Genomic DNA, 25,859 nt, shown 5'->3' with positions numbered 1-25,859 from the left:
ATGGCGATTTTTCACGACATGATAGAAGAATGCATGGAAGTTTTCATGGATAACTTTTCAGTCTTCGGTGATACTTTTGAATCATGTCTAGTTAATCTTGAACGAATGCTTATTAGATGCGAACAATCAAATCTAGTAATTAATTGGGAGAAATGCCATTTCATGGTTAAAGAAGCCATCGTTCTTGGACATAAAATCTCAAAGGAAGGAATTGAAGCGGATAGAGCTAAAGTAGATGTAATTGCTAAACTTCCACATCCCACCAATGTTAGAGGAGTTAGGAGTTTTCTAGGGCATGCCGGTTTTTACCGACGTTTTATAAAAGATTTTTCTAAAATTGCCACTCCTATGAATAAACTCCTAGAAAAGGATGCTCCATTCATCTTTTCGGATGAATGCATCAAATCTTTTAATATTCTTAAAGAAAAACTCACTAATGCGCCGATCATGATAACGCCAAATTGGAATCTACCATTTGAACTAATGTGCGATGCAAGTGATTTTGCAATGGGAGCCGTTTTAGGACAAAGGATTGAAAAACGATTTCAACCTATTTATTATGCTAGTAAGACGTTACAAGGAGCACAAACGAATTATACAACTACTGAAAAAGAACTCCTTGCCATTGTCTTTGCTTTTGACAAATTTCGTTCATATCTCGTTCTAGCAAAAACGGTGGTCTATACCGATCATTCTGCTCTTAGATACCTATTTTCAAAACAAGATGCCAAGCCACGATTAATCCGTTGGATCTTACTCTTACAAGAGTTCGATATTGAAATCCGAGATAAAAAGGGAGCAGAAAATCTCGCCGCTGATCATCTTTCTCGTCTTGAAAATCCTGAATTAGAATTTCTAAATGAATCGGCCATACAAGATAACTTTCCTGATGAATATCTATTGAAGATAGATTATAATGAAATTCCATGGTTTGCAGACTATGCAAACTACTTAGTATGTGGATTCCTTGAAAAAGGGTTGTCGTACCAAAAACGAAAGAAATTCTTTAGTGATATAAAACACTATTTCTGGGAAGATCCACATTTGTTTAAAAGTTGTTGATAAGGCTAAAAAGGAACATATATTTCATAGCATTATCCCTCAAGAAAGACAAGATTTTAGTTGCAATTGTTCCATTTTCAAGTGATATTCGTTTATATTAAATAAGTGCGAAGACAAAAGGCAGATTCGACAAATTGAAGACAAAAAGGTCCAAAAAGCTCAAAAGTACAAGATACAATTAAAAAGGTTCAAATTATTGATGAAGAACGTCTAAAAATGACAAGAGTACAAGTTACAAAACGCAAAGTACACGATATAAAATAGTACGCAAGGACGTTCGAAAATCCGGAACCGAGGCATGAACCAACTCTCAACGCGCGACGCAACGGAGCTGAAAGTACAAGTCAACTATGCACAAGAATAAAATATAATATTTAATTAATTCATAATAAGAATAATATTAAATAATAAAAAGTTGTTAATTGAGCATAGTTCAGGGGTCGTAAGTGAAAATTCAATTTGATATTTTGCCTATAAAAGGCATGTAATTCGATGAATTAGAACTACACCTTTCTTCATATTTCTTTCTCTCTTCTGTAATATGTAATATATATTTATATTATAATATAAGTTAATTTTAATAATAAAGTTATGGTTTAGTTGGGTTATTGTAAGAAATGTTTTACGGGTTTTAAGTCGAAATTCTGTCCGTGCAACGCTACGCGATTAATCACCACTGTAAGCTATGTTCTTCCTTTTTAATTTAATGTCTCGTAACTAAGTTATTATTATGCTTATTTAAAACGAAGTAATCGTGATGTTGGGCTAAAATATTGAGACGGGGTTATTGAACTTTGTACCATAATTAAGGTTTGGGCAAAAGACCGACACCTGTGGAAATTGGACTATTGACTATTAATAGATGGGGGGTATTGTCTAATTGAGTGACAACTCATTGGAGTCTGTCGAACCTATCTTCAAATTAATTAACCTAATAATTAATAATGATTATGGTTGTCCTATTTAGTGACGTTCATATGGAATCTATTATAATCATTTAATTAATTATTCGGGTTGGGTAATTGATTATTCAAACTGATCAAGTGGGTAAATTAATATTCATATCTAATCAAAACAGGGGTGGATTACATACAGTGATAACTGGTGTAATTGTTGACAGAAGTGATAACTGCGTCACAGTTTAAACCCTTAATTAGTGGGAATATTTGACTTCGGGTATAAGGGTAATTTGACGAGGACACTCGCACTTTATATTTATGACCGATGGACTATTATGGACAAAAACCAGATAGGTATCAAATAAACCAGGACAAAGGACAATTAACCCGGGTAACAATTAATTAAATCAAAATGTCAAACATCATGATTACGGAAATTTAAATAAGCATAATTCTTTTATTGTATTTCTCATCGTATCTTTATTTACTGTCATTTTATTACTCGCAATTTTATTTACTGTCATGTTATTTATTGTCATTATTTTACGCACTTTAATTATCGTCATTTATCTTTGCGCTTAAAATATAGAATCGACAAACCGGTCATTAAACGGTAAAACCCCCCTTTTATAATAATATTACTACTTATATAATTATATATATTTTGTATAAATATAGTTGTTAAAAATATAGTAAGTATCACCAGCTCCCTGTGGAACGAACCGGACTTACTAAAAACTACACTACTCTACGATTAGGTACACTGCCTATAGTGTTGTAGCAAGGTTTAGGTATATCCCATCCGTAAATTAATAAAACTTGTGTCATATTTTGTAGTATTTTGTATTAAAAATAATACTATTTCGTACCCTCACGCTACATCATCAAGTTTTTGGCGCCGCTGCCGGGGAGCGCTAAAACGCTATATTTTTAATTATAATAATATTGAAATAAAATATAATAATATAATAATATTGAAATAGAATATAATAATATAATAATATTGAAATAGAATATAATAATATAATAATATTTTAGAATCAAATACGTAAAGTTTTAAAAAGTCGTATTTATTAAATACTTCAGGGGTATATTATGTAACTTGTAATTAATAATTTCTATCATGTCGCTTTCATGTGAATAGTAAATTAATTAATTTCTTTTCATTTACTATTCATGAATAGTAAATGAATTAAAAAAAAAAGTTTTGAAAAAAATTATAATTATAAAAAAATTATTAATTTGTAAAAAAAATCGTTTTTTAAAAAAAAAAAATCGTTTTTTTTAAGAAAAAAAAATTTCGTTTTTTAAAAAAAAAAAAAATTTGTGTAAAAAAAAATCGTTTTTTTTAAAGAAAAAAAAAATTCGTTTTAAAAAAAAAAATTGTAAAAAAAAATCGTTTTTTTTAAAAAAAAAGTTTAAAAAAAAAAGTTTTAAAAAAAATTTATATAAAAAAAAAATTTTAAAAAAAAAAAAAATTTTTAAAATCCTTAAAAAACGAAATATAAAAAAAAATTAAAAAAAAAAGTTTTTTTTTTTTTTTTTTTACCTTTAGATTTTTAGACTCTAGTTACAATTTTTAGTATTAAGTTTAGTTTTGCCGTACTTATTTTTATTTCTAGAATTTTTAGGTTTGCCGTAAAATCCCTTAAGTGCTTATTCCTTAGACTAAGATTTATGTGCTTTAGAATTTTGCGACGCCGTTTTTCGCGCTACTTTCTTATTTTTATTTTTCGACGCCTATTTTTCGACCTTTTATTTTTCGACTTTTTTCGACGCGCAATCTTTTTCTTTCTTATTTCTCGCTATTCTAGTTTTAGGATAAGATTTTTATTCTACTTCTTATCTAAATTTCTTAAAATTACGAAAATTTATTTTAAGTGGTTAAATTGATAGACATCAAAATTTTCTGGTTCGTAGTAATAGTTGGATTTGTACGTGGACCGGGTTATTGGAGCCAAACAGTACTCAATTATATTGAGACCAAACGAATCCTGCCCCTCTGCTGCATCTTTTGGCTATTCGAAACGTGGGCAAAATCAGAAAAGTCTATTAATTGGATAACTTATATAATTTTTCTTTCCTTTTAAAAACTAATAGGATATTCAGTGAATGCACCGAGTAAAACGTTCACCACCTTTCATACGTTCACCACCTGTAACTCGATCAAGACATCTAGCAAATATTGTCGCCGTTGATTTTTCTTTAGAATCGTCATCTAGTCGAACAAGAACTCCAACTCAAATTTCCGATAATCCATCTTTTGAACCCGACTTCACAATTAAGAACCCGGAGCATATTCAAGGACAATTCCAAGATCTTGAACCACTAATTATTCCTCCTGAGCCACAAACCATTAAATCAGAATCCTCTAGTGATTCGTATTCAACAAATTCAATTATGGAAGTAACGGAACCTCTAAGTATGGAAGATCGAATGAGAGCCACACGCACGGGCCAAGGTCACGCCATTATTAAGCCAGAAGCTAATGCGCCAGATTATGAAATCAAAGGACAAATTCTACACATGGTAACTAACCAATGCCAATTCAGTGGTGCACCGAATGAAGATCCTAACGAACACCTTCGTACATTTAAAAGAATTTGTACACTATTCAAAATCCGAGAAGTGGAAGATGAGCAGATCTATCTCATGTTGTTTCCCTGGACTTTAAAGGGAGAAGCCAAATATTGGTTAGAATCGTTACCTGAAGGGGCGATTGACACATGGGATGTTTTAGTTGAAAAATTTCTTAAACAATTCTTTCCGGCATCTAAAGCCGTGAGACTTCAAGGAGAAATTGTTACGTTCGCGCAAAAGCCAAATGAAACATTATATGAGGCGTGGACAAGATTCGGAAGGATGTTTAGAGGATGTCCTCAACACGGTTTAGACACTTACCAAATAGTACAAATATTCTACCAAGGTGTCAACGTTGCTACACGAAAAGACATCGACATAACAGCTGGTGGTTCCATTATGAAGAAAACCGCAACTGAAGCTTACAAAATTATTGATAACACAGCCTCCCACTCGCATGAGTGGCACCAAGAAAAAGATATTTTTCGTTCATCTAAAGTGGCTAGAGCCGATTCTAGCCATGACTTTGATTCCGTTTCAGCAAAAATAGATGCTTTCGAGAGACGAATGGAAAAGATGAATAAAGATATTCACGCAATACGAATTAGTTGTGAGCAATGCGGTGGACCACACTTATTGAAAGATTGTCACATTGAACCAACATTGGAACAACGAGAGAATGTTTCCTATATGAACCAAAGGCCTGGAAATAATTATCAACTGCCAAAGCTAAACTTCAATCGAAATCAAAACATTCTTTACAATCCAAAAGGACCCGAAAATAACTGGTATAACCAACAAGGTCCGAATAACCAACCAACTCAAAACAACACTTTCAATCAACAAAGACCTGGCTTATATAAACCACAACAACAAACCGAAGAGAAAAAGTCAAATATGGAAGACGTGGTATTCAAGCTAGTTGAATCTCAAACACAATTTATTGAAACTCAAACCCAAACGAATGAGAGATTTGATCAGTCATTAAGAACTCAACAAGCTTCCATTTTGAATCTAGAAAAACACGTAGGTACTCTTGCTAGCATAATGAGTGAGAGGGAACAAGGAAAGCTACCGAGTAATACTGAAGTAAATCCTCGGAATGAAAATGTTAATATGGTTTCAACAAATTCTGAAAAACCAGCTCCAGAAGATGGGAAGGTTTTAGATGAGAGTAACAATGAAGAAGTTACACCACCACCACCCGAGTATGTAAAGCCAGTGGTGGCACCATACAAACCACCCATCCCGTTTCCAAGAAAAGGAGTTGAGTATGAGCAAGTGATAGGTAATAAAGATTGTGATACCTCTGGAAAGAAGAAGAAGAAAAAGAATAAGAAAGTGCAAGAAACAAAAGCCGTAAATATAAACCCGGTGAAGACAGTTCCACCAAAACCTCCACCTAGGGTAGGTGATCCGGGTGAATTTATTGTTCCTTGTCTACTTAGTGATTGTGTCATGTATGATGCACTAGCAGATTTAGGTGCAAGTGTAAGTGTTATGCCTCTTTCCTTATATAAGAGATTAGGTGTAGGTAAGTTAAGTCCAACGGATATGAGTGTTCGACTCTTTGATCAAACCATTAAGCACCCAGTTGGAATTGCTGACAACCTACCCGTTCAAGTAGGCAATTTAACCTTTCTAGTCGAATTTATTGTCATTGACATAGAAGAGGACCCAAACATTCCTCTAATTTTAGGTCGGCCATTCTTAGCGTCCACCAAGGCGTTATTTGATGTAGGAAATGGAAGAATGACACTTAAAAGTGGTGACAAATCGATCACCTTTATGATTCGAAAGTCTAAATCTCCACCAGCCAAAACCGTTGAACCAGTAAAAACAATTGTTAAGAACCATGTGCTTTTACCAACTCCAACGGTAGTGCTTAACAATAATAAAACGCCTAAGTGTGGGGAAAATGAAGTAACACCTAATGATGACATGATAACAAAGAACCCCGTTGTTGATACGAAATTAAATGATCCCGTTATTAATAGTTCAATGAAGAAACTTATTAAACGGATCCGCGATGCTAGAACCAAGGGGAACTTTAAGTTATGTAACCGGTTAGTATCCAATCTATCACCTAAAGAAAAGGAGAAACTAGTTGAAATTGTGGATATTACACAGGAATCCGACCAATGGCTTAAAGAAAAAGTCACGGATATGCAAGTTGATTATGGACCAAGAGAAATTAACGATGAAGTTAATCACAATTTTGACACCACGGCTACCTAAGTGTGGGGAGATTCAAATGTTCTAAAAAGAAAATGCTATCTAGAGTTAGTTGTTCTGTTCTCGTGTAGTTCCGAGAATGGAACCCGATTGGTCTTTTCCGCTAGCAGACACTAAAGAACTAGTTTTCTCCCCCCATTCTGAATTTTTTTTGTTTTTTAGGTTTTATATGAAATTAATATGTTTTCTTTTTAAGTTTTGTGTGAATTTAAAAACAAAAATTTACTTTATTTCATTAAGTTGAAAAAAAATGATTTCTAAAATTCGTCGTGAGTTGAAGACTAGGTCGTTGAGCCGAAATTATTTTACCCGAGGGCGGGGCAAAAAATTTTGTCATCATTATTTTTAATTTTATTGATTTAAAGTATGCAAAAAAAAAAAAATATTTGATTTTATAAATTTTTGAACGTAGGGGTTATATACCAAACTTCAAAAATATGTATACATGTTTGTATTTTATGTTATGTACACAACAGGGTAAAACAGCGCACTTTCAAAGACTGTCATTAAGTTCAACAAAAAGCTACTAATTTTGATGACAAGGCGCAAAATATCAAATGTGATGTAAAATAATATGCTTACAAACTGGGTATTTTTAATCACTTTTCTACACTAATCACCCTCATGAATTTATAATTATAGTCTGATTTCATGCAAATGAGGGCATTGCATGATCTCAAGTGTGGGGAAGGGTTATAAATTCTTTCGGGTTTACACTTGTTTTAATTGCCAAATTTTGTGAAAATTTGAAAAAAATTTCAACTAAATGAATTCAAAATCATGTTTATACATATTTATGAACGATAAAACTAGGTGTTAATGCCGAAATTATTGTTACCTCGAGGACATAAATTGAGAAACAACCCAAAACGCTTGAATTCATTTAAAATGGGATAGAAGAGAATAAAAAGGCAAAGAAAAGAATAAATAAAAGCTAAGTGTGGGGAGAATGTACCAAGTTATTCAATTAAAAACTATCTATCACATTTTTGTATAAGAATTATTGCAGGTACTTTTGCTTTGGACGATACTAATCAGTTTTACCCGGTTTACTGTAATATATTTTAAAGAAAGATGGATCTACACGATGAATCAATTCCATCATTAAAAGGAAGTAAAGTCTTCCGAAAAAGACACGCGCTTCTTGATTTAGGTCATGAAGTTGTCGTCCAGACCAGCTGTAGGTTGACGAAAAATCTAGAAAAGTCATCTCTAAAATCAGCAGGAAATCCACGGACCTCAGCATCAAACAGGGTCGCCATGTGGTCAGATTTATCCTAACCTTGAGAAGGATTTATCTCGCATAATGGGGGGGCACCGTGCAAATTAGCTTGATAAGACTAATGAATCAAATCCCCAGAAAGGATAATCTCCTTAAAGATTAAAAATCAGCTTTTAAGACTGATAATACTCAATCCTAGAGATTGACCTTAAAGATTGAGAATTCAAACTCATGGAATTCGATGATATCTAAACTCGAGCATGAACGAGAAAATATTTTGATCAAAAATACAAACCGATTTGTTTTCTGAAAAACCATTTTCAATGCGTTCATTACCATTGAACGTAAAATCCTAAGAAATTCACCTGGAATTCATTAGGTCACCTGAACCAAATCGGGTGTCAACCGTAAGAACGGTGGTTGCATAGCATGGTCGAAGACAGGACCTTGTGCCAGACCGAAAAATTATAGGATGATCTTTACTATCGCTCCTACCAAGGATAGTTCTAGCATCCGACACGTTAATAAGACCATAATCATCTGCATGTCACGGGACATTGCCTTAACAGTTTCTTGTTCATCGCTTTCCTTTACAACCGGACGGTAGTTTACCGAAAGGTAATATACGGAACAAGTAAACTGGATGTGTGCTTTTCGATACCGGGATAGCAGTGGATTACACGAACCTAAAAGTTTTAGCCAAAATATTGATCCACAAATATATTTTGCAACACCGATGATGGATCAAATCAGAAAACTTATCTAGGGTAAAAGCTAGAATGAATTTTCAAAAGATCAAAATTTTCATAAAGATCCAATTTCCTTAATGGATCTAAATTTTTATAGTCATGTGGGACTATAAACCATATCGTTACTACCATTGTTTATACCGCCATATCAAAATCACTGATGTACAAAGTGTGAAGAATAAAGAAGTGATTCTAGTATTTCAAGACTATATTGCTTGAGGACAAGCAACGCTCAAGTGTGGGGATATTGATAAGGCTAAAAAGGAACATATATTTCATAGCATTATCCCCCAAGAAAGACAAGATTTTAGTTGCAATTGTTCCATTTTCAAGTGATATTCGTTTATATTAAATAAGTGCGAAGACAAAAGGCAGATTCGACAAATTGAAGACAAAAAGGTCCAAAAAGCTCAAAAGTACAAGATACAATTAAAAAGGTTCAAATTATTGATGAAGAACGTCTAAAAATGACAAGAGTACAAGTTACAAAACGCAAAGTACACGATATAAAATAGTACGCAAGGACGTTCGAAAATCCGGAACCGAGGCATGAACCAACTCTCAACGCGCGACGCAACGGAGCTGAAAGTACAAGTCAACTATGCACAAGAATAAAATATAATATTTAATTAATTCATAATAAGAATAATATTAAATAATAAAAAGTTGTTAATTGAGCATAGTTCAGGGGTCGTAAGTGAAAATTCAATTTGATATTTTGCCTATAAAAGGCATGTAATTCGATGAATTAGAACTACACCTGTAACATCCCGCCTTTTTCCATTTACTTTTCCGTTATACTAATATAAAGTCCGTTATATGTTTATAACATCTCCCGTTGATACGCGTTTTAAATTATCTCGTTTAGGTAATTCCCGCACCCGAACGAAAGTTGAGGGACTAAACTTGACAAGGGATCAAACCCTTGACTAGGTCAAAGGGTCAAACCCCTTTCACCCATTCATTTTCATCTCCATCTCTCTCTTTCTCTCTAGCAAGAACACACACACCCAAAAACCATATTCATTCAATCATCATCTAAATTCGATCTAGGAGGCTTACAACAAAATAAACTACATATTTGTGATCCTCTCTTCATCCTCTTCATTTTGGTACCAACTTCATCTCATTTGGGTAACTTTCTAAAATCACTAGATTTTGTGTTCTTGATGTTTTTAACTTATAAAAGTGTTAATTAGTGTCTATGGCTCAAGTCTAACATGAATATATGATTTATATGCTCGATCTCGTTGTTTTAGTGTAACTAGCTTGAACTTGAATTTTGGTGTGTTGTTCTTGAATTTTGGATGATCATATGTTGTTAGATGTTAAAAGTTGATGTTTTAAATTGTGTTCCTAACATCACTAGCTTCAAATTGGTATGTAGGTTGACATGGATTAGTTTCATAATCATGATTGTTGAATTTGTGATTTTGGGTTAGGGTTTGATAGAAGTAAATTGAATCTTGATGCATTAAATGCTTGATAATGTTAATTGTAAGTGTTAGGTTGTGTTGTATGCTTAATTACCTTCGAAACGGCATACCGTTCATGTAATTTGGTTGCCAAATCATTAAATTGCATTTATGACTTGTATGCATTGAATGAGGAACATTAATTGCGGTTTTTGGTTGTTGCAAGTGGAAGTTTGATTGATGATATGTGTTTAGTTGTTTTACTCGTCAAAATACCTTTCCAACGATGTATGATAGGCGTTATAAGTGTTTGCGGGTCAAGAGTTGTGTTAGAAAAGGTTTTGGTTCGTGCACACTTTGAAAAACTGACCAGGATTCTCTGCCCAGGTAGTGGCGCGGCGCGCCCCAACCCCGCGCGGCGCGCAGAATCACCTGGCCAGATTCTGTCCAACTTGGTCAATTTTTGAATAATGTTTGCTATGCTACGCACCTCCGATTCACACGTAACTTGTCCTAACATGCTCATACATGATTAAAAACCTCAGAAAAATAGTTCGGGACACGACCCGAACGTGTTGACTTTTTCGTTGACTTTGACCGACCAAGTTTGACTTTTTGTCAAACTTAACCAATAAATTATGCAATCTTTCTAACATGCTTTTATACTTGTGTCTTGCATGAAACTTGATGATTTGATTCACATGCTATATTAATCGAGTCGTATTGAGCCATAGGACTAATTGAACATCTTTGACCCTTCGTGACTATCGTTATTAATACAACCTATTTGTTTAGGTCAAGACTAGCATTGTTCTTTGCACACGTTACTTGTCGAAGTACTTTTTGGTTCGTGCATACAAGGTGAGATCATAGTCCCACTTTTACTCTTTTAAACTTACTTTTGGGATGAGAAAACATAAACGATTCTTTTGAACTAAGTGAACACAAGAACGGGAAAACAAACATTCTACATACGAGTTTAGAACGAAAATCCTCAATCCGATTATCATTAGTTACATCAGATGGTGTAAGCGAGAACTTATGTTATATGGCCATATGGGTTTGACAAACCCTCATTCAAACGGTTCGCTACCGTTTACGAATGAAATATATTTTCGGGAACAGTGTTGTTCTAGCACTAATTGATGGGGTATTCAACGGACGGAACGTTAAGCTTTGATAATTGGGTGCTCGTGAATATTAACTTTTAGAATGTACTATGGCTTTATCGATGTTGCAAATCTTGTGGTTCAACTTACTATTACTCATTTACTTATTTAAACCTATGATTTCACCAACGTTTTCGTTGACAGTTTCTCTATGTTTTTCTCAGGTCCTTGAACTTAGGTGATACATGCTTCCGCTCATACTATTTGTTACTTGCATTGGATGTCGAGTATACTTGCATACGTGGAGCGTCTTTTTGACTACTTTTAATCGTGTCGCATGTGTTTCATACAAACTTTAAACATTGTTATGTACTTGTTATGGAAACTACTTTTGTAAACTTTGAAACACCCTTATTTATGAAATGAATGCGACATACTTTTCGGTCAAACTTTGTTATAAAGACTTACGACCATGTAATGGGACCATACGTAGATGACGCCGTCATTTGACGATTTGGTCGGGTCGCTACAAGTGGTATCAGAGCTTTGGTTGTAGGGATTTAGAGTTCATTGGTGTCAACCCCGCGTCTTAGGGTACATTGGTGAGTCTAGACTACAACCGGCATATAGACTTGACGTAGGAATTACTTGACTATTTGTGCATTTATACTCGAACTCTCTTACTCATATCTACTCTTATCCTATCTAAATCTTGCGTTGTATAATTTAATTGACACGCCACCTTGACTATATGATGTAATGTCGAATGCACATATGAATTAGGGTAATATAATTCCCGGAAATTATATTACGGTGACTCATATGAACATACCGACATTATGACATAAAGAATTTAAGGCGGGTCAAGGATAATTTTCTCTCTATCTTTATCCCATATCACGGTTAGTATTATTTAGAATACTAACCAACGGTATTCTTTTGTTTTGAAGGAACAATGGCTCCTCATCGTGTACGCCGCAATGAAACTCCCGAACAAGCTCTCGAACGGATGATAGCTACCGCCGTAGATGCGGCCATGGCCGGTCACTCTTCCAACAACAATAACAATAACAACAACCACAACAACAACAACAACAATGGGGCCGGTAACTCAAACGAGGGATGCTCCTACAAAGCTTTCATGGGGTGCAAACCTCACACTTATGATGGAACCGGTGGACCGGTTGTGCTTACTCGTTGGTTTGAACAAACCGAGGCCGTCTTTAGCATAAGCGGTTGTCGGGATCAAGACAAGGTCAAATACTCCACCCACACGTTCTCCGGTGTTGCTCTCACTTGGTGGAACACCTATGTTCAATCGGTGGGTACCGATGAAGCTCATGCCCTCTCTTGGACCGATTTGAAGGAAAAGATGATTGTCGAATATTTTCCGCGCGAAGAAACCCGAAAGCTTGAGGAAGAACTAAGAGCTTTGAAAGCGGTCGGAAACGACCTTAAAGCTTATAATCAACGCTTCGCCGAACTATCCTTGATGTGTCCTAATCTTGTTAACCCCGAATCTCAAAGGATTGAGCTCTACATGCTCGGTCTTCCAAAAAGCATCAAACAAGGGGTGATGTCATCCAAACCCACTACTCATCAAGCCGCTATGAACATGGCTCGCCAACTAATTGAAACGGTTGACGAAATCGTAGTGCCGGCTCCTAAGGCCGAGGACAAGTCGGGTGGCAACAAAAGGAAATGGGAAGCCACTCCATCAACCAACTACAATAACAACACCTTCACCAAAAAGCCCTTCAACAACGACGGCAAGAAGGGTTATGTCGGAAACTTACCTTTGTGCAACAAGTGCCACAAACATCATTACGGCGAATGTAACAAGCTAATTTGTCACCGTTGCCAAGGAGTTGGTCATATGGCCAACAATTGCACAAGCACCGCCCCCGTCGCTCGAAAGGGGCCCAATCCTCCAAGGACGGTCACTTGTTATGAATGTGGCCAAACGGGCCATTATAAGAACGAATGCCCGAAAAAGAAAGCCAACCCCAACAACCGAGGCCGAGCCTTTAACATCAACACCGAGGAAGCCCGAGATGACAATGAACTAGTCACGGGTACGTTTCTTCTCAACAACTCTTATGTTACTTGCTTATTCGATTCGGGTGCCGATAAATGTTTTGTGTCCAAGACTTTAGCTCCTACCCTTTGCACTCCACCACACCCTTTAGATACTACTTATTCCATCGAAGTGGCCGACGGAAAACTCTTAAGTGCCGACACATATTACCGGGGGTGTACTTTGAACATTTTGGGTAAGGAATTTGAAATTGACTTGATACCCATGGAACTAGGAAGCTTTGATGTAATAATCGGTATGAATTGGTTAGTCAAAACGAAATCTCACATTCTTTGTGATCTTAACGCAATCCGAATTCCTACCGAGAATGGTGAACCTTTGATCGTCTATGGCGATAAGAGTTGCACCGGACTCAACCTCGTTTCGAGTATTAAAGTTAGAAAACTACTCCGTAAGGGTTGTTTTGCGATCCTTACTCACGTTAAGAAAGTCGAGTCCGATGAGAAGCACATCGATGATGTGCCAATTGTTAGTGACTATTCCGATGTATTTCCCGACGAATTGCCGGGTCTTCCGCCTCATCGACCGGTTGAATTCCAAATCGATCTTATTCCGGGAGCCGCACCCGTAGCACGTGCACCATATAGACTCGCTCCATCTGAAATGCAAGAATTGCAAAGTCAAATCCAAGAACTACTTGATCGTGGTTTTATCCAACCTAGCCATTCACCTTGGGGCGCTCCGATTTTGTTTGTTAAAAAGAAAGACGGATCCCTACGAATGTGCATTGATTATCGTGAACTAAATAAATTGACGGTTAAGAACCGATATCCTCTTCCTCGCATCGATGACCTCTTTGATCAACTACAAGGGTCTTGTGTATATTCGAAAATCGATCTCCGCTAGGGTTATCATCAATTGAGGGTTAAGGGGGAAGATGTCTCCAAAACCGCTTTCCGAACTCGTTATGGTAGTTATGAATTCCTTGTCATGCCATTTGGTCTCACTAACGCACCGGCGGTGTTCATGGATCTTATGAACCGCGTGTGCAAACCGTATCTCGATAAATTCGTTATTGTGTTCATCGATGACATATTGATCTATTCTAAAAATGAAGAAGAGCACGAACAACATCTCCGACTTGTGCTTAAACTTTTAAGACAAGAACAACTCTATGCCAAATTCTCCAAGTGTGAATTTTGGTTAAAGGAAGTTCAATTTCTTGGTCATGTTGTAAGTGACCAAGGTATTAAAGTCGATCCAACGAAAATCGAAGCCATTAGCAAATGGGAGACTCCTACTACTCCTACTCACATTTGTCAATTTTTGGGTCTCGCCGGGTACTATCGTAGATTCATCGAAAATTTCTCTTTGATTGCACGTCCTCTAACCGCATTGACTCACAAGGGAAAGAAATTCATTTGGGCGACCGAACATGAATCCGCATTCCAAATCTTGAAAACGAAGCTAACCACCGCTCCTATCTTGTCACTTCCCGAAGGCAATGATGACTTTGTTGTATATTGTGATGCCTCGAAACATGGTTTTGGGTGTGTATTGATGCAACGAACGAAAGTCATTGCTTATGCTTCTCGACAACTCAAAATTCATGAACGAAACTACACGACGCATGATCTCGAACTCGGAGCCGTTGTCTTTGCACTTAAAATGTGGAGACACTATCTTTATGGAACCAAGAGTACCATCTTCACCGATCACAAAAGCCTTCAACACATTTTCGATCAAAAGCAACTAAACATGAGACAACGACGGTGGATTGAAACTTTGAACGATTACGATTGCGAGCTTCGTTACCATCCCGGGAAGGCAAACGTAGTAGCCGATGCCTTAAGTCGAAAAGAAAGAGAGGTGCCTCTTCGTGTCCGAGCTTTAAACATCACCATTCACACCAACCTTAATAGCCAAATTCGGGTAGCCCAAGATGAGGCTCTCAAGGATGAAAACATCTCTCTCGAACACTTGAACGTCCTCACCTCTCGATTCGAAGTTAAAGAAACCGGACTCCGATATTTCGCCGGAAGAATTTGGGTGCCTAGTTATGGGGATCTACGAAGCCTTATTTTAGATGAAGCCCATAAGTCACGATACTCGATTCACCCCGGTGCCAATAAGATGTACCACGACCTTAAACAACTATATTGGTGGCCGAACATCAAAAGGGACGTAGCTACTTATGTTTCCAAGTGTTTGACATGTTCCAAAGTCAAAGCCGAACACCAAAGACCGTCCGGACTACTTCAACAACCCGAGATCCCGCAATGGAAGTGGGAAAGGATAACGATGGATTTTATCACCAAGTTACCAAAAACGACGGGCGGTTATGATACCATTTGGGTTATTGTTGACCGTCTCACCAAATCCGCACACTTCCTTGCCATGAAAGAAACGGACAAAATGGAGAAACTTGCACAACTTTACATTAAGGAGATCGTAGCCCGACACGGTGTACCTTTATCGATTATCTCCGACCGAGATGGCCGTTTCGTTTCTAGATTTTGGCGTACATTGCAAGAAGCGTTGGGAACGCGTTTAGACATGAGCACCGCATATCATCCTCAAACCGATGGACAAAGCGAACGTACAATTCAAACCTTAGAGGACATGTTACGAGCTTGCGTGGTTGATTTCGGAAAAGCTTGGGACAAGCACTTACCTCTCGCCGAGTTCTCTTACAACAATAGTTATCACGCGAGTATTAAAGCCGCACCTTTTGAAGCGCTATATGGCCGCAAATGTCGTTCACCTATTTGTTGGGCCGAGGTAGGCGACGTGCAAATCACTGGACCCGAACTCATTCACGAAACCACCGAGAAAATCGTTCAAATCCGAGATAGGCTTAGGACGGCCCGAAGTCGTCAAAAGAGCTATACCGACAAACGACGCAACGATCTTGAATTTCAAATCGGTGACCGAGTAATGTTAAAAGTCGCACCTTGGAAGGGTGTAATCCGTTTTGGGAAACGCGGGAAGCTAAATCCGCGGTATATTGGTCCTTTCGAAATCTTGGAGCGTATTGGAACCGTTGCTTATCGTTTAGATCTTCCGCCTCAATTGAACTCCGTTCATCCTACCTTCCATGTATCTAACTTGAAAAAGTGTCTTGCCGAACCCGATATCGTCATCCCTCTCGAAGAACTTACTATCGATGACAAACTTCATTTTGTGGAGGAACCGGTTGAAATTGTGGACACCTCCGTCAAGACATTGAAACAAAGCCGAATACCGATTGTTAAGGTTCGTTGGAATGCCAAAAGAGGACCCGAGTTTACTTGGGAAAGACAAGATCAAATGCAAAGGAAGTATCCTCATCTATTCGTGAATTCGGAAACGCAAGATCTCGAGGAAGAAACAACGACTACTACGCCTACATAAATTTCGGGACGAAATTTCTTTTAAGGAGTAGGTAATGTAACATCCCGCCTTTTTCCATTTACTTTTCCGTTATACTAATATAAAGTCCGTTATATGTTTATAACATCTCCCGTTGATACGCGTTTTAAATTATCTCGTTTAGGTAATTCCCGCACCCGAACGAAAGTTGAGGGACTAAACTTGACAAGGGATCAAACCCTTGACTAGGTCAAAGGGTCAAACCCCTTTCACCCATTCATTTTCATCTCCATCTCTCTCTTTCTCTCTAGCAAGAACACACACACCCAAAAACCATATTCATTCAATCATCATCTAAATTTGATCTAGGAGGCTTACAACAAAATAAACTACATATTTGTGATCCTCTCTTCATCCTCTTCATTTTGGTACCAACTTCATCTCATTTGGGTAACTTTCTAAAATCACTAGATTTTGTGTTCTTGATGTTTTTAACTTATAAAAGTGTTAATTAGTGTCTATGGCTCAAGTCTAACATGAATATATGATTTATATGCTCGATCTCGTTGTTTTAGTGTAACTAGCATGAACTTGAATTTTGGTGTGTTGTTCTTGAATTTTGGATGATCATATGTTGTTAGATGTTAAAAGTTGATGTTTTAAATTGTGTTCCTAACATCACTAGCTTCAAATTGGTATGTAGGTTGACATGGATTAGTTTCATAATCATGATTGTTGAATTTGTGATTTTGGGTTAGGGTTTGATAGAAGTAAATTGAATCTTGATGCATTAAATGCTTGATAATGTTAATTGTAAGTGTTAGGTTGTGTTGTATGCTTAATTACCTTCGAAACGGCATACCGTTCATGTAATTTGGTTGCCAAATCATTAAATTGCATTTATGACTTGTATGCATTGAATGAGGAACATTAATTGCGGTTTTTGGTTGTTGCAAGTGGAAGTTTGATTGATGATATGTGTTTAGTTGTTTTACTCGTCAAAATACCTTTCCAACGATGTATGATAGGCGTTATAAGTGTTTGCGGGTCAAGAGTTGTGTTAGAAAAGGTTTTGGTTCGTGCACACTTTGAAAAACTGACCAGGATTCTCTGCCCAGGTAGTGGCGCGGCGCGCCCCAACCCCGCGCGGCGCGCAGAATCACCTGGCCAGATTCTGTCCAACTTGGTCAATTTTTGAATAATGTTTGCTATGCTACGCACCTCCGATTCACACGTAACTTGTCCTAACATGCTAATACATGATTAAAAACCTCAGAAAAATAGTTCGGGACACGACCCGAACGTGTTGACTTTTTCGTTGACTTTGACCGACCAAGTTTGACTTTTTGTCAAACTTAACCAATAAATTATGCAATCTTTCTAACATGCTTTTATACTTGTGTCTTGCATGAAACTTGATGATTTGATTCACATGCTATATTAATCGAGTCGTATTGAGCCATAGGACTAATTGAACATCTTTGACCCTTCGTGACTATCATTATTAATACAACCTATTTGTTTAGGTCAAGACTAGCATTGTTCTTTGCACACGTTACTTGTCGAAGTACTTTTTGGTTCGTGCATACAAGGTGAGATCATAGTCCCACTTTTACTCTTTTAAACTTACTTTTGGGATGAGAAAACATAAACGATTCTTTTGAACTAAGTGAACACAAGAACGGGAAAACAAACATTCTACATACGAGTTTAGAATGAAAATCCTCAATCCGATTATCATTAGTTACATCAGATGGTGTAAGCGAGAACTTATGTTATATGGCCATATGGGTTTGACAAACCCTCATTCAAACGGTTCGCTACCGTTTACGAATGAAATATATTTTCGGGAACAGTGTTGTTCTAGCACTAATTGATGGGGTATTCAACGGACGGAACGTTAAGCTTTGATAATTGGGTGCTCGTGAATATTAACTTTTAGAATGTACTATGGCTTTATCGATGTTGCAAATCTTGTGGTTCAACTTACTATTACTCATTTACTTATTTAAACCTATGATTTCACCAACGTTTTCGTTGACAGTTTCTCTATGTTTTTCTCAGGTCCTTGAACTTAGGTGATACATGCTTCCGCTCATACTATTTGTTACTTGCATTGGATGTCGAGTATACTTGCATACGTGGAGCGTCTTTTTGACTACTTTTAATCGTGTCGCATGTGTTTCATACAAACTTTAAACATTGTTATGTACTTGTTATGGAAACTACTTTTGTAAACTTTGAAACACCCTTATTTATGAAATGAATGCGACATACTTTTCGGTCAAACTTTGTTATAAAGACTTACGACCATGTAATGGGACCATACGTAGATGACGCCGTCATTTGACGATTTGGTCGGGTCGCTACAACACCTTTCTTCATATTTCTTTCTCTCTTCTGTAATATGTAATATATATTTATATTATAATATAAGTTAATTTTAATAATAAAGTTATGGTTTAGTTGGGTTATTGTAAGAAATGTTTTACGGGTTTTAAGTCGAAATTCTGTCCGTGCAATGCTACGCGATTAATCACCACTGTAAGCTATGTTCTTCCTTTTTAATTTAATGTCTCGTAACTAAGTTATTATTATGCTTATTTAAAACGAAGTAATCGTGATGTTGGGCTAAAATATTGAGACGGGGTTATTGAACTTTGTACCATAATTAAGGTTTGGGCAAAAGACCGACACCTGTGGAAATTGGACTATTGACTATTAATAGATGGGGGGTATTGTCTAATTGAGTGACAACTCATTGGAGTCTGTCGAACCTATCTTCAAATTAATTAACCTAATAATTAATAATGATTATGGTTGTCCTATTTAGTGACGTTCATATGGAATCTATTATAATCATTTAATTAATTATTCGGGTTGGGTAATTGATTATTCAAACTGATCAAGTGGGTAAATTAATATTCATATCTAATCAAAACAGGGGTGGATTACATACAGTGATAACTGGTGTAATTGTTGACAGAAGTGATAACTGCGTCACAGTTTAAACCCTTAATTAGTGGGAATATTTGACTTCGGGTATAAGGGTAATTTGACGAGGACACTCGCACTTTATATTTATGACCGATGGACTATTATGGACAAAAACCAGATAGGTATCAAATAAACCAGGACAAAGGACAATTAACCCGGGTAACAATTAATTAAATCAAAATGTCAAACATCATGATTACGGAAGTTTAAATAAGCATAATTCTTTTATTGTATTTCTCATCGTATCTTTATTTACTGTCATTTTATTACTCGCAATTTTATTTACCGTCATGTTATTTATTGTCATTATTTTACGCACTTTAATTATCGTCATTTATCTTTGCGCTTAAAATATAGAATCGACAAACCGGTCATTAAACGGTAAAACCCCCCTTTTATAATAATATTACTACTTATATAATTATATATATTTTGTATAAATATAGTTGTTAAAAATATAGTAAGTATCACCAGCTCCCTGTGGAACGAACCGGACTTACTAAAAACTACACTACTCTACGATTAGGTACACTGCCTATAGTGTTGTAGCAAGGTTTAGGTATATCCCATCCGTAAATTAATAAAACTTGTGTCATATTTTGTAGTATTTTGTATTAAAAATAATACTATTTCGTACCCTCACGCTACATCATCAGTTGTCCCAATGGAATAATACGCCGATGTGTATTCGGAGATGAAGCCAGTCAAATCTTAAACCATTGTCACACAGGACCAACAGGAGGGCATTATGAGCCTCAGCTTACAGCAAGAAAAGTTTACGATGCTGGATTCTATTGGCCTACAATTTGCAAAGACGCACACATTCTTTGCAAATCCTGTGATGCTTGTCAAAGGGCCGGAAAAATAAGTCAACGTGATGAAATACCACAAAATGTCATTCAAGTATGTGAAGTATTTGACATTTGGGGTATTGACTTTATGGGTCCATTTCCAAAATCTCATAATAATCTCTACATTCTCGTTGCCATTGATTATGTATCTAAATGGGCGGAAGCACAATCTCTCCCAACTAACGATGCACGAGTTGTAGTCAACTTTTTAAAACGTCTTTTTGCAAGGTTCGGAACACCAAAAGCTTTTATAAGTGATCGGGGTACTCATTTTTGTAACAATCAACTTGAGAAAGTTCTCAAAAGATATGGAGTAACTCATAAAATCTCAACCGCTTATCATCCACAAACAAGTGGACAAGTTGAAAATACCAACCGAGCTTTAAAACGTATTCTAGAGAAAACCGTAGGATCAAATCCGAAGGAATGGTCCATGAAATTGGAGGATGCACTCTGGGCTTTTAGAACAGCCTACAAAACTCCAATTGGAACCACACCCTTTAAACTCATTTATGGAAAAGCATGTCATCTTCCAGTAGAAATTGAACACAAAGCATTTTGGGCTTTGAAGACATGTAATCTTGATTTACATGAAGCCGGACGTCTACGATTAAGTCAACTAAACGAATTAGAAGAATTAAGACATGAAGCATATGAAAATTCGTTAAACTATAAAGAAAGAACGAAGAAATGGCATGATAAAAGAATCAGAAGTTCAAAAGAATTTAAAGAAAGAGACAGAGTTCTTCTTTTTAATTCACGATTCAAGCTATTTCCTGGAAAATTGAAATCAAGATGGTCTGGACCATTTATAGTCAAAAGAGTTTTCCCATACGGAACAATAGAGTTAATAAATTCAAATGGGATTGAATTTAAAGTTAATGGTCACAGAGTTAAACATTACATACATGGTCCGATGGAAGTTGACAATGAAGTCAATCATAATTTCACCAAACAAGAAAACCTTCAAAATGAAAACATAAATATGTTATCAACAACATATGAAAAATCAAAATTGGAAAATAGGGAGGATTCAAATTGGAGTGATGAAGAAGAATTCTTATACAAACCTCCCATTCCAAGAAACGAAGAAAAATGTGAACAAAAAGTTCAAATAGAAGTGAAAGAACCAAGAAAAGAACACCCGAAAAAGGTTTACAAACTAACTCGACTTACTAAAGAAGGAGACCCGGGCAAATTTATCATTTCTTGCTTGCTTAATGATGGTGCTATATATAATGGACTAGCAGATTTAGGAGCAAGCGCAAATATTATGCCTCTTTCCTTATACAAAAGATTAGGTATGGGTAAATTAAAACCAACCAAAATAGGTGTTCAATCATTTGACCTAACCATTAAACACCCGGTTGGAATAACAAATAATTTACTTGTTAATGTGGGAAGTTTAACCTTTGTTGCAAACTTCATAGTGATTAATATGGAGAAAAACCTTGATATTCCTCTAATTTTAGGTCGCCCATTTTTAGCAACCACTGAGACGCTCATTGATGTAAGAGAAGGTAGAATGACACTTAGGGATGGTGATAAATCGATCACCTTTGTGAACCGAAAGTTTAGATCTCCACCAACCAAAACTGTTAAACCAATAAAAACACATAAGTGTGGGGAAGATGAAGAAACACTTAATGATGATCCGATCACAAAGAACCCCGTTGATGATACGAAATTAGATGAACCCGTTTTTAACAGTTCAATGAAGAAACTTTATAAACGGATTCACGATGCTAGGATTAAGGGAAACTTTAAGTTATGTAACCGATTAGTATCCAATTTATCGCCAAAAGAAAAGGCGATGTTAGTTGAATTTGTGAAAGTTACGGAGGAAATCAACAAATGGATTGAAGCAAAAGTCAGAGATATACAAGTTGTTGATGATCCAATTGAAAATAACGTTAATCACAATTTCAACACCACATCTAACTAAGTGTGGGGAGGTTCGAATCTTTTTAGGGTAATATGTATTTCTGTTAGAGTTAGATATTCTGTTTTCGTGTAGTTCTCGAGAATGGAATCCGAATCGTCTTTCCCTAGCAGACCCTAAAGAACTAGTCTTCTCCCCCCATTCTGAATTTTTATTTTTTTTAGGTTTTACGAGATGAATAATTCCTTTGATCTGAACCATGGTCTAATGCTACATGCTATGATTACTAAACGTAATAATGACACACTTTCGAGTGAACTAGTATCATTCATAAGAGGCAAAATGGACAGAGTAAGAAAAGAACTCAGAAAAGATCATCATAAGATACATTTTGGAAAAGGAAAATCAAAATTCGCAACGAAAAGAAGAGCACGACACCTTGAAAGATGTTACAAATGCGGAAAATGGTCACACGAAGATAAATGTTCAAATAATCAAACATATTCAAATACCGTATTTGTTACTCTATGCAGAGAAGGACCATTCATATGTTTAGAAGAAAAGATATTGAAGATTCGAGGTTATGCTTACGTAGCTATGGAGAACCAAATCACACGACTCTCCTATGAATCGGCTAAAGCAGGTCTCTGAAAATTCTTTCTCATAGGTAAGTATGTACAGTTTTTATTTTTATTTTTATTATTTTTAACCTTTTGATAATAAATGCTAAATTGTTCGCTATAAAGTATTAAATTGGTATTCAATAAAATTAGGTTCTGCAACCGAAATTATTGATATCATGCAAAAATTTATTACATCACTGCAAAATTTACCATTTATTCTTAAGGTATAAATATCTTTAATCAATCAACCCAAAATATTTCAAAAATTCATCAGGAGTAAAACTAGGTAATATAGCCGAAATTACTTTACCGAAAAGAGGGGCGTATATTTTTGATAATATTTGATTGATTAAAGTGGGATAAAAGACCAAAAAGATTTTTAATTTTATTTTTACTTTGTTTTTAAAATTAATATTAAATTATTATTATAAACTTTTTAAAATCAATATAATTAAGTTTGTAAATATTTGAAAATTTAATATTTTTAATATAAGTTTGTATGTATAAAAACAAAAATATAATATAAGTTTGGTGTGAATTTTTAATTTTAATAATATGATTTTTTAATTTTATGAATTTTAAATTTAAGTTTGGTGTGAATTTAAAAATAAAAATGTACTTTATTTCATTAAGTTAAAAATTTGATTTTTAAAATTCGTCGTGAGTTGAAAACTAGGTCGTTGAACCGAAATTGCTTTACCCGAGAGAGGGACGAGAACTTTTATTATCATTATTTTTAATCTTATTGAATTAAAGTATGCCAAAAACATAAAAAAAACCCAAAAATCTTTACTTTTAAAACAACGTTTAAAAAGTGACAAATTTTAAAATTTTGTCGAGGGACAGACTAGGACAACGATCCGAAACGTTCTCACTCCTAAAAAGAAACAAATTTTTAAAATTTATTAATCTATATTTTAAAAGTATAAGATTTTTAGTAAAAAAAAAAAAAAAAAAACCAGACACCCATGCGATCGCATGGGGTTTGGCCTTCAACCTCATGCGATCTCATGAGGTCCAAAAACTGGTCAGAAACATAAAGAGCAGCGAACTGCTTCTGCTCTCCATATTTTACACACACACATACACGAATACACTCCCAAATCACCTCTAAAATTCGCAATTTTTCACCATAATTCGTCAAATTTCTCGCTCTAATCATGAAATTGTTCAGAAGCTTTTCAAAGAAGGTAAAAATTACACCCCTAAACTCATAAATTTTCTAGTTTTTGTGATATTTATCAATATTTTACCTAATTTGATTTTGTTATTTTCTAGTGTAATTAGAGTTAAATTGTTAGTATATTATGCATGTATAACCTAGATTGATGCTATTTAACATGATTTGAAGCCAAAAACTTCAAAATTTTTAGGAATCTAGGATTTGCGTTCTTGAGCAATTTGGGGCTTTTTGATTTAAATAGGTTATGGCCGATTTTTGTCATGAATTATTACTAAATTAAGTAGTGTAACATGTTTAGGAAGCTAAATGATCCAAACTTTGATCCTAAACATGATTTTTGAGAATTAAAGTGGACTTTTTAGGTACAAAATTCATGAACTTGATTAAATTGATATAAATGCCATTTAAACTTGTTTAATTGCTAGTAATGGTTGTTTTAATATGTTATTTGAGTTAAATGCTTATGAACTTTGTAAACATTTTCATATATGCTTATTTGAAAAAGTGTAGAATTGTAAAAATTGTGAAAATGTGTATAAGTTTAATTTTGATTAAACATGTTATTGTGATTGTGTTAATTTGTTATTTTGCTAACACTAATGCATATTTGGATGCACAAATTTTGTGTTTAATTTGTTTTGCAGAGATTTACTAATACTGATGGTGCATCATCATCATCTAGACAACCTGCTCCAGAGCCTGAACCAGAAATGCAATATGAACCTGAACCGGAGCAACAACAGGAACAACAACAACAACCTGGTCAACACATACCTTATTATGATCCGCATCAAGAATATGTTAATGCTTACGTAGTATTTCTGATGCATCCGATAGTAGCTCACCCAACGATTCATGAAGAACAGTTGCATCCTAATCTAAGATTTGATCGAAGCTGGAAAGATTACCCAACATATCAAAGTAACAAATTCAAACTGGTATCGAAAAATGTAGAAGTGCCAAGGGTAATCGATTGGGAGCCTTTGGAAAGGGTCCAACTTGCTAACTCAGTTAGACAGCATTTGATCCAAAGGTATGACAGCTCTTCTTTTCACGATTGGGAACGTTTATTCACCATTCGTAGACATTTATATAAGGAATGGTGCATTGAGCTTATGAGTACTATAGCGTTAAATGCGGATGTAGATAGGTTAGATGATAGAAGTTTTCTTAGATTTATACTTGGCCGTAGGATGTACAGGATGTCCATTGTGATGACCCGGAAAATTTTGACTAATTTAAACCAATTTTCTATACGATTTATTATTTTAGCACGTTAAACAAAGTCTGTTATATTGAGTCTCAAAATTTTAGAACTGTTCATATATACAATTACCTTTGATTACTCTCAACGATTCATGAACAATTATATGTATGTATATATATATATATGTACAAGTAAAAACGACTTTCCTACAGTAAAACCCTAGTTGCTACAGTAAAAATGACTTTGCTACAGTAAAACACTATTTGCTACAGTAAAACACTATTTGCTACAGTGAAACCGTATTTTGCTACAGTGCTACAGTAAACACTATTTGCTACAGTAACACTATTGCTACAGTAAAATACTATTGCTACAGTAAAACTATTTGCTACAGTAAAATACTATTTGATGTCGACGAACTAGCAAACAAAAACAGAAAAGGCGGCCATGCGATCG

This window comes from Rutidosis leptorrhynchoides, chromosome 3 (assembly GCF_046630445.1).
Source record: "Rutidosis leptorrhynchoides isolate AG116_Rl617_1_P2 chromosome 3, CSIRO_AGI_Rlap_v1, whole genome shotgun sequence".
Taxonomy (NCBI): Eukaryota; Viridiplantae; Streptophyta; class Magnoliopsida; order Asterales; family Asteraceae; genus Rutidosis; species Rutidosis leptorrhynchoides.
The sequence above is the reverse complement of the archived record's forward strand: the minus strand, read 5'-3'. Positions refer to the sequence as shown.